This window comes from Pongo abelii, chromosome 10, assembly GCF_028885655.2.
Source record: "Pongo abelii isolate AG06213 chromosome 10, NHGRI_mPonAbe1-v2.0_pri, whole genome shotgun sequence".
Lineage (NCBI taxonomy): Eukaryota > Metazoa > Chordata > Mammalia > Primates > Hominidae > Pongo > Pongo abelii.
The window spans coordinates 115633030-115647037 of NC_071995.2; the positions used below are offsets into that span (position 1 = coordinate 115633030).

Consider the following 14008-nt stretch of genomic DNA (forward strand, 5'->3'; position numbering starts at 1 on the left):
GATGGATGGATGGATGGATGGATAAATGGGAGGAGAGTAGATGAATGGATGGATGGATGGGTGGATGGGTAAATGGGAGAAGAGTAGATGGATGGATGGATGGGTGGATGGGTAAATGGGAGAAGAGTAGATGGATGGATGGATGGGTAAATGGAAGGAGAGTGGATGGGTGGATGGGTAAATGGGAGGAGAGTGAGCAGATGGATAGATGGGTGGATGGGTAAATGGTAGGAGAGTGGTGGGTGGATGGATGGTAGATGGATGGATGGGAGGAGAGTGGATGGATGGATGGTGGATGGGTGGATGGATGGATGGATGGATGGATGGATGGGTAAATGGGAGTAGGGTGGATGGATAGGTAGTCTAATCAGTTGTAATAACTGACTACCTCCTCTTACAGCAACAGCAAGAGCTTGGATTTCATTTTCAGCTCAGCTCAAACCTCATATTTGGTAGGTGTCAAAACACTTCTTTCATGAAGACACAAAAACCTATAAGCAAAGTAGCACTAACTTCTCTATGCTAGAAAAGACCACATAGGGCCTTTGAAAGAAATCTGGCAGCCACACTTATAATAATAAACATAGCTAAATATTGCTGAGCATTTATTATGAGGCAGTGTGTTAAGCAATGCCATTTGTTCAAGAAATATTTACTGAATGCCAGCTACATGCCCCACTCTGTTCTAAACTCTGAGGATACATCAGTGAACCAGTAAACAGAAACCCCTGTATTCCTGGAGTTTATATCCTCTTAAAGACATTGTCTCATTTAATCTTAACAGTCCCAGGAGGGTAGATGCTGTTGATATCTCTTTTCACAGAGAGGAAACTGAGTTAAATAACTTGCAAGAGTGCAAACCTTGCAGTAACAAACTTATAGCAGCAGGAGCAGCCAGGTGGGGCCAGCCTTTCACGTGAGCAGGCAGGGCTCTAATTCATTTCCATCTGATGCCAGCCTCATGAGGGAAATGCTGTTGTCTTGATTTTTTGTTTTCTTATTGAGATACAATTCACGTAACATAAAATTAACCATTAGGCTGGGTGCAATGGCTCATGCCTGTTATCCCAGCACTTTGGGAGGCCAAGTTGGGAGGATCTCTTGAGCCCAGGAGTTCAATACCAGCTTGGGCAACATGGCAAAACCCTGTCTCTACCAAAATACAAAGATTTAGCCGAGCATGGTGGCGCTCACCAGTAGTCCCAGCTACTTGGGAGGCTGAAGTGGGAGGATCACTTAAGCCTATAAGGTTAGGACTGCTGCAGTGAGCCCTGATCGCAGCACTGCACTCCAGCCTAGGCGACAGAGGGAGACCGTGTCTCAAAAAAATAAAATAAAATAATAAAAATAAACCATCAATCATTTTAGAGTATGCCATTCAGTGGCGTTTAGTACATTCACAGTGTTGTACAACCACCACCTCTGTCTAGTTCCAAGACATTCTCATCACACCAGAAGGAAACCTTGTCCCTGCTAAGCAGTCACATTCCATTCCCACTTCCCGCAAGCTCCTGGCAACCGCCAATCTGCTTTTCATCTCTATGGATTTGCCTATGCTGGACATTTTGTATAAGTGGAATGATACACTATGTGGCCTTTTGTGTCTGGCTTCTCTCATGCCGTGCTATGTTTTCAAGGTTCATCCATGTTGTAGCATGTATTAGCACTTCATTTCTTCTTTTTCTTTTTTGAGACGGAGTCTGTCTGTGTTGCCCAGGCTTTAGTGGAGCACCATGATCTTGGCTCACTGCAACCTCTGCCTCCCGGGTTCAAGCAATTCTGCCTCAGCCCCCCAGAATAGCTGGGATTACAGGAGTGCGCCACCAGGCCTGGCTAATGTTTGTATTTTAGAGAGATGGGGTTTCGCCATGTAGGCCAGCCTGGTCTCAGACTCCTGACCTCAGGTGATCTGCCCACCTCGGCCTCCCAAAGTGCTGGGATTACAGGCGTGAGCCACCGCGCCTGGCTTTCATTCCTTCTTATGGCTACATAATATTCCATTGTGTGGATAGACTACAATTTGTTTAGCCATTCCTCTGTCAATGGACATCTAGGCTGTTTTCGCTTTTTGGCTATTGTGAATAGTGCTGCTATGAGCTTTTGTAGATGAGTATCTGTTTGAACATAATTTTTGCGGTAAATACCTAGGCATGGAATTGTGGATCATGCTGTAATCCTAGGTTGAACCTTTTGAGGAACTGTCAAACCTTCCCACAGTGCCTGCACCATTTCACATGCCCAGAGGAAGAAATGAAAACAGCCAGAGGCTAAGAAAGTAGTCCAAAGCCACATAGCTCACAAGTGCCTACGTGGAGATTTGAACTCAGGCAGTCCTCCTGCTCCAGAACTGCAACCCTGAGTTATTAGACCGCGGTCCTTCCCGTGTATGTTCCCTGAATTCCTTTGGAAAATTTTCTTTTTTGTTTTTTGACACAGAGTCTCTGTCGCTCAAGCTGGACTTCAGTGGCACAATTTCAGCTCACAGCAACCTCCACCTCCCGGGTTCAAGGAATTCTCCTGACTCAGCCTCCTGAGTAGCTGGGATTACAGCTGTGCACCACCACGCCCAGCTAATTTTTGTATTTTTAGTAGAGACGGGGTTTCACCATGTTGGCCAGGCTGGTCTTGAACTCCTGACCTCAGGTGATCTGCCTGCCTCGGCCTCCCAAAGTGCTGGGATTACAGGTATGAGCCACTGCGCCCAGCCTAGAAAATTTCTGAGAATTAATTTTGGAGAAAAGTCCTCCTAAACCATTCATATAAAAGTCCCCCAAGTCCAGGCCAGAGCTACCTCACTTCCTTCTCCTTGAAACGGACACTGCTAGGGCCGAGGAGGCGGGGATGGACCCAGCACCCCTTTCTCGCGCCTCTGAGTTGTGGGCGACAGTTATTAATGCCTCCCTGGCAACTGTCCAACTCCCTTTTTTTGATGATGATTATTTTATTCGGTGAGATTAATGTGCCAGGTCAGCGCGTAATCTAGCCTGTAGAAAGTGATGTGAATAGTCTTCCCCAAGATAAATTGCAGGCTTGGAAAAGGTTCACAGCCTTCCCTTGCCTGTCTGAGTGCTCTCCCGAATCCTCATCAATCCTTGTCTGTGGAGAAGAAAAGGATGGGTTTTCATCTGCAGCGGGGGGAAGACACATTTGTCAGAGACCCCTAATGGCTCACGGCACAGATGCTCTTTCCCGGGCCTCCGCACCATCCACTGAGAGGGCGGGTTGGTTTTAATATTATAATTATTATATTGAAAGTGCTTTTGGTATTTGGGTCGGTTGATGGCCCTGACGTGTGAGGTTGGATGAGCCACCTTGTCTGGGGACTTTGGGAATCTCTCCATTTTCTGCCTTTTCTTAATCATCCCACTGCCAATGCCAATTCCCACATGCCTTGCAACGCTGGAGGGTCTGTCAGGAATCCTCATACCTGGGCCTTCTAGGAGAACTGGGCTTCCTGGCCAGCCAAGACGGGTTAAAGATGGCATCGACTGATCTTCAACCTCAGCCCCAAAACCATCACACTGGCCAGGTGTCTTGAGCTGCCACTTGTCATTACATATCCAGATAGCTGGGTTTTTTTTGGGTTTTTTTTGTTTTTGTTTTTATTTTTTTGAGGCAGGGTCTCATTGCTGTTGTCCAGGCTGGAGTGCAGTGGCATGATCAGCTTACCGCAGCCTTGACCTCCTGGACTCCAGTGACCCTCCCACCTCAGTGTCCCACATGCCACCATGCCCAACTAATTTTTAAAATTTTTGTAGAGACAGGGTCTCACTATCTTGCCCTGGGCTGGTCTCAAATTCCTGGGCTCAAGTGCTCCTCCCACCTCAGCCTCCCAGAGTGCTGGGATTACAGGTATGAGCCACTGTGCCTGGTCCAGAAAACTTCTATATAGCTCATATGTGTTACACTTGCCTGGCCTGGCTCCTACTCCACCTCTCCAACATCATCACCCATGACTCTGTCTCTTGCTCACTCGGGACCAGCTGTGCTGGTAACTTCTTGGTGCCTCCAAAGCACCCAGCGCCTTCCTTCTCAGGCTTTTGCTCTTTCTGTTCCCTCTGCTGGGAGCAGTTTTTTCCTGGATGTTCCCATGGCTGTCTCCTTCCCATCACTTGGATCTCGACTCCAATGTCACCACCTCTGGAAAGTCCATCCTGACTGCCCTGCTGAGAGTGCTTTTCTCCAACCTGCAGTATTCCACCATCATTTTATATCTTTCCTAGCGTGTACCAGTATCTGAAATAATCAGATTGTTTGTCTTTATTTATTTTCTGTCCTTCCCCACTAGAATGTGAACTCATGTGAGCAAAGACCCCTAGGTTGCTCTTGACTCCAGGGAATGTACCACTGTGGGCTGAATTCAGAGCTTCTCTGGGTGCTGTGGCTCACGCCTGGAATCCCAGCACTTTGGGAGTGTGAGGTGGGAGGATCACTTGAGCCTAGGAGTTCGAGACCAGCCTGGCAACATAGTGAGGCCCTGTCTCTACAAAAAACTAAAAACATATCAAAGCATAGTGTCGTGCACCTGTAGTCCCAGCTATTTAGGAGGCTGAGGTGGGAAGATTGCTTGAGCCAAGCAGGTTGAGGCTGCAGTGAGCCGTGACTGTGCCACTGTACTCCAGCCTGAGCAACAGAATGAGATCCTGTATCAAAAAAAAAAAAAAAAAAGCCTCATATTAATGATCTATTAGAAGGTTTAAAACCAGGCCAGGGCTGGGCATAGTGGTTCATGTTTGTAATCCCAGCACTTTGGGAGGCCGAGGCAGGCGGATCCCTTGAGGTCAGGAGTTCGAGACTAGCCTAGCCAATGTGGCAAAATCCTGTCTCTACTAAAAATACAAAAATTAGTCCGGCGTGGTGGTGCACACCTGCAATCCCAGCTACGTGGGAGGCTGAGGTGGGAGAATTGCTTGAACCCGGGAGGCAGAGGCTGCAGTGAGCTGAGATTGTGCCACTGTACTCCAGCCTGGGCGACAGAGTGAGACTTTGTCTCAAAAAACAAAAGAAAGGAAAGGAAGGGAAAGGAAGGAAAGGAATGAATTCCCCTTAGCTGAAGATCCCAGAGCTATGCTGTCTAATATAGTAGCTAAAAAAACAAAACCAGGCCTGCTTATTTCCCACTGCATAGAGTTTGCCTCGGCCACTGCCCCTGTCTCACCAATTTCACTGATGTTATTCAGGACCTATTTGCTTACAGGGCAATGCTAGATCCTGAGAATATAAAAATGAGTAAGACATCGTAACCTTTGTCCACTTACTTGATTCTCTGTGAATGAAACTTGGTTTTATATTAACCTAGCCCAAACCTAGGTAAGAAGGCAAATCCTCTGTCCCAGAAACATACATAGAAACATATCATATACTCCTACTTCTGTAATACTAATACTAATTATTAAACATTTGACATGTCCACATTGCCTCTTTATGAAAATGAAGGCCAGGTGCAGTGGCTCACGCCTGTAATCCCAGCACTTTGGGAGGCCAAGGCAGTTGGCCTGAGGTCAGGAGTTCGACACCAACCTGGCCAACATGGCAAAAACCCATCTCTACCAAAAAAATACAAAAATTAGCCAGGTGTGGTGGCATGTGTCTGTAATCCCAGCTACTCCAGAGGCTGAGTCAGAAGAATCGCTTGAACCCTGGAGGCAGAGGTTGCAGTGAGCCGAGGTCACACTGCACTCCAACCTGGGCGACAGAGTGAGACTCCATCTCCAGAAAAAAAAAAAAGAAAGAAAAAAGAAAATGAATTCCGCTTAGCCCAAGATCCCGAAACTATGCTGTCTAATATAGTAGCTACAGGCCACATGTGGCTCTCTAAATTTAAATTAATTATGTTTAAAATTGAGTTCCTCAGTTGCACCAACCACGTTTCAAGGGCTCAAATGCAGAAACGGTTCACGGCTACTGGGGTGGACAATGCAAAGATAGAATATTTCCATCCATGCAGAAAACACTGTTCTAGAATGTTCTTAGGACAGAGTTTAATTCAGCTTCCCAAAAGTACAGGTAGCAGATGGAGAAACATAAAAGTGGGCCCTTCCCTAAGAACTCTCTACAAGTCCCCTGTGCAGGTAGACAGCACTGCAGAGTAGAAAGAACACAGCTGGAGTCAACGAAACTGGGTTCAAATCCTGGCTTCCTGACTTATTCCCCAGGTAACCTTGGCTACTCTTTTGAGGCTCCCAGCTTCTTCATCTCTCCAGTGGTCATTTCTTTTTCTTTTTCTTTTTGAGACAGAGTCTCACTCTGTCACCCAGGCTGGAGTGCAGTGGTGCAATCCTGGCTCACTGAAACCTCTGCCTCCTGGTTTCAAGTGATTCTCCTGCCTCAGCCTCTCAAGTAGCTGATATTACAGGCACCCACCACCACGCCCAGCTAACTTTTGTATTTTTAGTAGAGAAGGGTTTTCACCATGTTGGCCAGGGTAGTGTTGAACTCCTGACCTCAAGTGATCCACCTGCCTCAGCCTCCTAAAGTGCTGGGATTACAGGTGTGAGCCACCATGGCCAGCCTCTCCAGTGGTCATTTCTGTCTCTTTAAGGTTATCATAAGGTGCAAGGTCAGGTATCTCATTGCTGGGTGGTTACTAGGACTGGTTGTATCAGAAACAAGGAAAGGCTTAGCTGAACTGATTTCTCTGAATAACACAGCATTTGACCAACTTGCCATCTTTTCCATAAGGATAGGCAGGAGGAAGCCCTTCCATGTCCTAAATCATCTTAACTAAGTTCTAGCTCAGTAGGCTCAGCCAAATCCCTGGACAAGAGGTTCCAGTAGGATGAGATTCCATAGGCTCTCAATCCTATTGGTTTTTCTCTAAGCACAGGGGACGGGGAGGGAAGGTGGACAAAAATAAGAAAGGTGGTTTTCTCTAACATGAGAACCAAGAGGATTCATGGGGCCATTAAAATCCCTACATTTTCTGGGCCCTGAACCGAGCACTTTTGCTCTCAAAGTGGTTTCCCCCATTGATGGAGACATCTTCGCTCCTGGAGGTCACACCTTCCCCTCCCCCCACCTTCCCTTCTCCCAGTCAGACATCTGTCTATGCTGGGGCAGGTCTGAGTATTCTAGGCCTCAGCTGTGGTTTTGGCTGCATAACATTCTGTGTGTAAAGACACAGTGCCCCATCCTGGAATAAGAAATTCGAGAAGAGCCAGCCACGCTGGTTCCAACTACCCACACACGGGGGCTGGAAGAAGTTTAAGTAGTGATTCCCAACTAGGGAGCAATGGTAATTTCTGGATCATTTTTAGTTGCCACCATTGGAGGGGGTGTGCTACTGGTATTTAGTGGACAGAGACCAGGGTTGCTGCTGAATATTCTACAATGCACAGGACAGCCCCCTACTGCAACCCAGAATTATCCAGCCCTAAATGTCAGTAGTGCTGAAGTTAAGGAACTCTAGGTTAAATGTGTGCCTTATGGCCCTGGGTCAGCTCCCCAAATGTTATGGACTGAACTGTGCCTCCCGAAATGTGTGTGTTGGAGTCCAAACCCCAGGACCTCAGAATTTGGCTATATTTGGAAATAGGGTCTATAAAGACGGCCAGGCTCTATGGGTCACTCCTGTAATCCCAGCACTTTGGGAGGCTGAGGCAGGTGGATCACTTGAGGTCAGAAGTTCGAGACCAGCCTAGCCAACATGGTGAAACCCTGTCTCTACTAAAAATACAAAAATTAGCCAGGCTTGGTGGCATGTGCCTGTAATCCCAGTACTTGGGTGGCTGAGGCAGGAGAATCACTTGGACCCAGGAGGTGGAGGTTGCAGCTGAGATGATGCCACTGCACTCCAGCCTGTGTTAAAAAAAAAAAAGGAAAAAAAAAAAAAAAAAGGTCATTAAGTTAGAAAGAGGTCACTAGTGATGCAGGGCAGGCAAGCCCCAAAGAGGTTCTTAGAGTGTGAGGGTTCTTGGCTTTGCCTAAGAAAGAATTCAAGGGTGAGCCAGTGGTAGGGTAGAAGAAGGTAGCTTTACTGAAGAGGCGTTACAGCTCAGGCAGTATTGCAGCACCATGACTGCTCCTGCAGAGCAGGGCTGCCCCATAGGCAGAGAGTAGCACCTCATGGCAATTTTACAGCCATATTTATACCTACTTTTAATTACATGTATATTAAGGGGCAGTTTATGCAGAAATTTCTAGGGAAGGGGTAGTCACTTTTGGGTCACTGGGTGATGGTCATGGAAAGCAGTGGTAACTCCTGGGTGTTGCCATGGCAATGGTAAACTAACATTGGCATACTTGTGGGCATGGCTTATGGAAAGCTGCTTCCACCCTGTCCCTGTTCTAGCTAGCTCTCAACTTGGCCCCATATCTGAGCCCCATCTCTGGAGTCAAGTCCCGCCTCCTGCCTCACTAGGATGGGCCCTGGTCCAATAGGACTGGTGACATTGTAAGAAGAGGAGATTGGGACACCAACAGACACAGAGGAAAGATCACGTGAGGACACAGAGAAAATAGCCACCTACAAGCCAAGGAGAGAGAGACCTGGGAAACAGAACGAGACTCTGTCTCAAAAAAAAAAAAAAAAAAGGAAGGAGAAGAAGCAAATAAATGTGTATGTTCTTTTTACTCACCTTTATATATTCAAATAGTATGGTAACATTCTATATACAGCTCCCACCTTGCTTTTATTATCCATCTATTTTAGAGATTGTTCTGATAAATACATAGAGAAAACACTGCACAGTGGTTAAATGCATGGACCCTGGAGCCAGATTGCCTGTGTTCAAATCCTGTTTGAGAAACCCTTTGCCATTTGCCAGCTTTGGGACCTTAGCGGGATAGTTTGCATCTCTTGCATTCATTTTCTCATCTGTAAAATGGGATCATAATAGTACCTATCTGATTAGGTTTTTTTTATTTTTATTTTTTATTTTTTTTGAGACAGAGTCTTTGTCACCCAGGTTGGAGTGCAGTGGCGTGATCTCAGCTCACTGCAACCTCAGCCTCCCAGGCTGAAGTGATTCTCCCGCCTCAGCCTCCTGAATCTGGGACCACAGATGTGTGCCACCATGCCCAGCTAATTTTTCATATATTTCTTTTTTTGGTAGAGATGGGCTTTCACCATGTTGCCCAGGCTGGGCTCAAACTCCTAAGCTCAAGTGATCTACCTGCCTCAGCCTCCAAGTGCTGATTACAGACACGAGACACTCTGCCTGGTCCAATCATAATAGTACCTACATGTGTTAGTTTTCATTTACTGCCTAACAAATGACCACTGACTTAGTGGCTTAGAAAACACTCATTTATGAGTTCACAGTTCTGTAGGTCAGCAGTCCAGGTCTGCTTGATTGAGTTTTCTACAAAGGGTCTCACAAGGCCAAAATCAAGGTGTTGGCCAGGCTGGGCTCTTATCTGGAGGTTCTGGAGACAAGTCTACTTCCAGGCTTATTAAGGTTGTTGGCAGAATCAGTTCTGTGTGGTTGTAGGACTTGAGGTCCCCCATCCTTGCTGGCTGCCAGCCAGGTCACTCTCAGCTCCTAGAAGCCACGCTCCAGGCCTTGTACACAGTTGCCACCATCTTCAAGCGAAAAGCAGAGTGCTGTTCTTGTGTCTGACGTTTCTCTGACTTCCTTTTCCCCCAGCCCAAGAAAACTCTGCTTTTAAAGGGCTTAGGTGATTAAATTAGACTCACTGGGACAGCCTGCTAACCAACTAAAAGGTAACTGATTAGTAACCTCAATTATATCTCCAAAATCCCTTTTATCGTGTAGCCTGTAATATGATCTAGATGTGATATTTCATTACCTTCATAGTACTGGGCATTAAGATGGGAAATTTTGCTGGGTGCCCACCGCACTACCTCAGAGGGTTGTTGTGAAAATGCAATTGCACATCTCCTAGTATGCAATATTTATAAGTTAGCTGTGTTTTTTTTAACAGCGGTTGTGCGTATTATGGAAGTTGTTTGGATTTATCAAGGATTTTTTAAAGAGATTCCTCAGCTCGGCACGATGGCTCATGCCTGTAATCCCTTTTTTCCGTAGAGACGGGGTTTCACCATGGGAGGCTGATGTGGGCAGATCACCTGAGGTCACCTCATCTCTACTAAAAATATGTACCTGTCCCTTGGAACTTACAGTCCAGTGATGAAAATGATGGCCTGGATAATTAGGGGTAGTGTGGTGATACAGTTCAGATGTTTGTCCCCTCCAAATCTCATGGTAAAATGTGATTCCCCAATGTTGGAGGTGGCACCTAGTAGGAGTTGTTTGGGTCACAGGGGTGAATCTCATGTGAATGGCGTGATACCCTCCCCAAGGTAATGAGTGAGTTGTTGCTCTATTAGTTCATGCACGATCTGACTGTTTAAAAGAGCCTGGCATCTCTTCTGCTTGCTCTCTCAACATGTGACACACCTGCTCCCCCTTCACCTTCTGCCATGAGTAAAAGCTTCCGGAAGCTTCACCAGAGGCCGAGCAGATGCAGGTGCCATGCTTCCCCTATAGTCTGCAGAACCATGAGCCAAAATAAACCTCTTTTCTTTACAAATCACCTAGTCTCTGCCAGGCATGGTGTCTCACACCTGTAATCCCTGCACATTGGGAGGCCAGGGCAGGCAGATCATTTGAGGTCAGGAGTTTGAGACCAGCCTGACCAACATGGTGAAGCTCTGTCTCTACTAAAAATACAAAAAATTGTCCGGGCACAGTGGCTCACACCTGTAATCCCAGCACTTTGGAAGGCTGAGGCAGGCAGATCACCTGAGGTCACAGGTTCAAGTCCAGCCTGGCCAACATGGTGAAACCTTGTCTCTACTATAAATACAAAAAATCAGCCGGGCATGGTGGTGGTTGCCTGTAATCCCAGCTACTCGGGTGGCTGAGGCAGGAGAATTGCTTGAACCCAGGAGGTGGGAGGTTGCGGTGAGCCGAGATAATGCCACTGCCCTCCAGGTTGGGTGACAGAGCAAGACTCTGTCTCAAAAAAAAAAAAAAAGGTTTAAAAATGCAAAAAATTAGCTAGCACTGTGGTGCGTGCCTTTAATCCCAGCTACTCAGGGAGCTGAGGCAAGAGAATTGCTTGAGCCCGGGAGGTGGAGGTTGCAGTGAGCTGAGATTGTGCCGTTGCACTCCAGCCCAGGTGACAGAGCAAGACTCCATCTCAAAATAAAATAAAATAAAATACCATTTGACAGATAAAACAGAGGCTCAGGGAGGCTAAGCAGTTTGTGAAGGGTCACTGTGCTGGAAGGTGACAAAGTAGGACTCAACTCAGCTTGACTGGGTGACAGTAACAGCTGATATGTCTAGGATTTTCTTCTTATTTGTGTATTTATCCACTGTGCGAAGTGCTTTATTTGCATGATTTCATTTGGTCTTCTCAGCAACACTCTAAGAAGGTAGGTGCTGTTATTGTTCCCATTCCACAGATGAGGAAACTGAGGGCCAGCAAGGGAATGCCACCCAGCAGTGAGCAGCAAAGCCAGGGGGTGCTGAGCCCAGGGGGTGCCCTGTCTGCCTGCAGCTGTTATTGAAGATGTCCCTTTTCTCACCGTCAGGTTTTACTGGAACAGAAGAGAAAGCCAGCGAGATACTAATCATTAGCAATGTTAATGTTACCTGATATTTAGTCGGCTTTATGTTTTTACAAAATGTACCTCCCTTTCTGTTGCCAGAAAGATTCTAGAGCATGTAGCAAGAAAAGCAAGTAATTGTCTTTCTCTGCAGCCCTGTGGAATCGTCGAAAGAACACATACTATACCCTAAAATTAAACCTAGATTCAAGTTCTAGCTCCTTCTGCCTCTGAGACCTTGATTAACCTCATTGAGCCCCAATGTCTCTGTCTTTAAAATGGGAATAGCAGGACTTATAACACTGTTGTGAGAATTAAATGAAATAACACAAGTCAAGTGCTGCTGGTTAGTTAATTATTGTCATTCTGAGGAAGATAAGAGCATTAGCAGCCATCTGTTTATAATTTAAAGTGAGTAAGAAAGAATCTAACCAAAGTCAGGATCGAACAGAATACCATTTTTCAAACTATGTTTCTGGGCCCTTAGGGAGATGTTAATAGGCATTTTATTGGTTTGTTTGTTTTCTGTGGGTTTTTTGTTTTTGTTTGTTTGTTTTGTTTTGTTTTTTGAGACAGAGTCTCACTCTGTCGCCCAGGCTGGAGTGCAGTGGTGCGATCTTGGCTCACTGCAACCTCTGCCTTCCAGGTTCAAGCGATTCTCCTGCCTCAGCCTCCTGAGCAGCTGGGATTACAGGCACCTGCCACCATGCCCAGCTAATTTTTGTATTTGTAGCAGAGATGGAGTTTCGCCATGTTGGCCAGGCTGGTTTCAAACTCCTGACCTCAAGTGATCCACCTGACTTGGCCTCCCAAAGTGGTGGCTTAAAGGTGTGAGCCACCGCATCCAGACTAATAGGCATTTTATAAAAAGGTGTTCTATGGTTAAATAACTTTGGGAAATGCTCTGTACATTATCCCCCACTCGCACACTCACATAGTAAAGGCTCTGAGAAGTCCCGCAGTAAAGAAATTCATTTCACTTTGTTTTCTCTGACACATTTCCAACTTATTAAGCATGGGACCCTTTTATTGAGGAGCACAGCATCTTGCAGACTCTAGTTCAGGAGCTGGCAAACTACAGGTGGGCCCACTGCTTATTTTTGTAAATAAAGTTCTGTTGGAAACCCGCCATGCCCATTTATGTATGCGTTGTCTGTGACTTTCACTGTACCGTGGCAGAGTTGAGGAGTGATGACAGAGACTCTGTGGCCCACAAATCTTAAAATATTTACTGTCTGGTCCTTTAAAAAAAAGTCTGCTAAAACTGAAGGTAGTGTAAAGATAGAGGCAGACAGTGGGAATGATGTGGCCACAAGACAAACAATGCCACCAGCCACCAGGAACTGGGAGAGGCAAAGAATGACTTTCTTCTCTAGAGTCTCCAGAGGGAGTGTGGCCCAGCCAACACTTTGATTTGGGCCCAAGGAAACTAATTTTAGACTTCTGGCCTCCAGATCTGGGACAGAATAAGTTTCTGTTGTTTCAAGCCACTCAGCATGTGGCAATTTCCTACAGGAGCCACAAGAAACTAATGAACAGGTGGGCCGGGCGCAGTGGCTCATGCCTGTAATCCTAGCACTTTGGGAGGCCGAGCAAGGAGGATCATTTGAATCCAGGAGTTCGAACCCAGCCTGGGTGGCATGGTGAAACTCTGTCTCTACCAAAAAAAAAAAAAAAAAAAAATTAGCCTAGCATGGTAGCACATGCATATAGACCCAGCTACTCAGGAGGCTGAGATGGGAGAATCTCTTGAGCCTGGGAGGCAGAGGATGCAGTGAGCCGAGATCACACCACTGCACCCCAGCCTGGGCAACAGAGCAAGACCCTGTCTCAAAAAAAAAAAAATCAAAAACAAATACACAGGTGTTTATGCCACTTGTATTTGTCAGAGAAGGAAGTTGGTCCATCTCATGAGCGACATTCACAACAGCAGAGGAAACACCTGGTCTTGTTATGCCAGCAGTGGAGGTTATAAAGTCCTCCGGGTGCAGCTGACACCACCTGCCACGGGGGTGGTGATTTACACTCTCCCTCCTCTTGTTCCAGTTGTCATTAGTTGCCTATATACATCTGAGATTTTTCATTTTTAGGTTATTTTTGAATATTTTAAAATTATAAAATATTTCAACTATACAGAAAATAATATATAATGGAGATCTCCATACCTACCATTGAGATTGAAAAGATGTGAACCTTTTCCATGCTTGCTTCAGATCTTCCTCTTTCCTTTTAGAGAAATAAAAGCCACTCCGCTGCCCCCACTTACATCCACTGTATTGTTTCCTGTCTGTATTAATTAGGGTATCCCAGGTGCTGCTGTCAACAACACCAAAGTCTCAAAGATGTCGCGCAACATTCTTTTCAGCTCATCAGAGTCCAGTGGAGGTTGGCCAAGGTGCTCTGCTCCAGGCAGTCATTTAGGGATCATGGCTTCTTCCATGGAGTGAAATCACCATCCCCCAGGATGTTCTCATAGGACAATTTCTCAAC

At 46.2% G+C, this 14008-nt stretch overlaps 1 protein-coding gene across 4 annotated transcripts in view; it reads left to right on the forward strand.

Annotated features, from left to right (window-relative positions):
* RNFT2 (ring finger protein, transmembrane 2) overlaps positions 1–14008 on the forward strand; it is a 121997-nt gene that overhangs the window by 51109 nt on the left and 56880 nt on the right.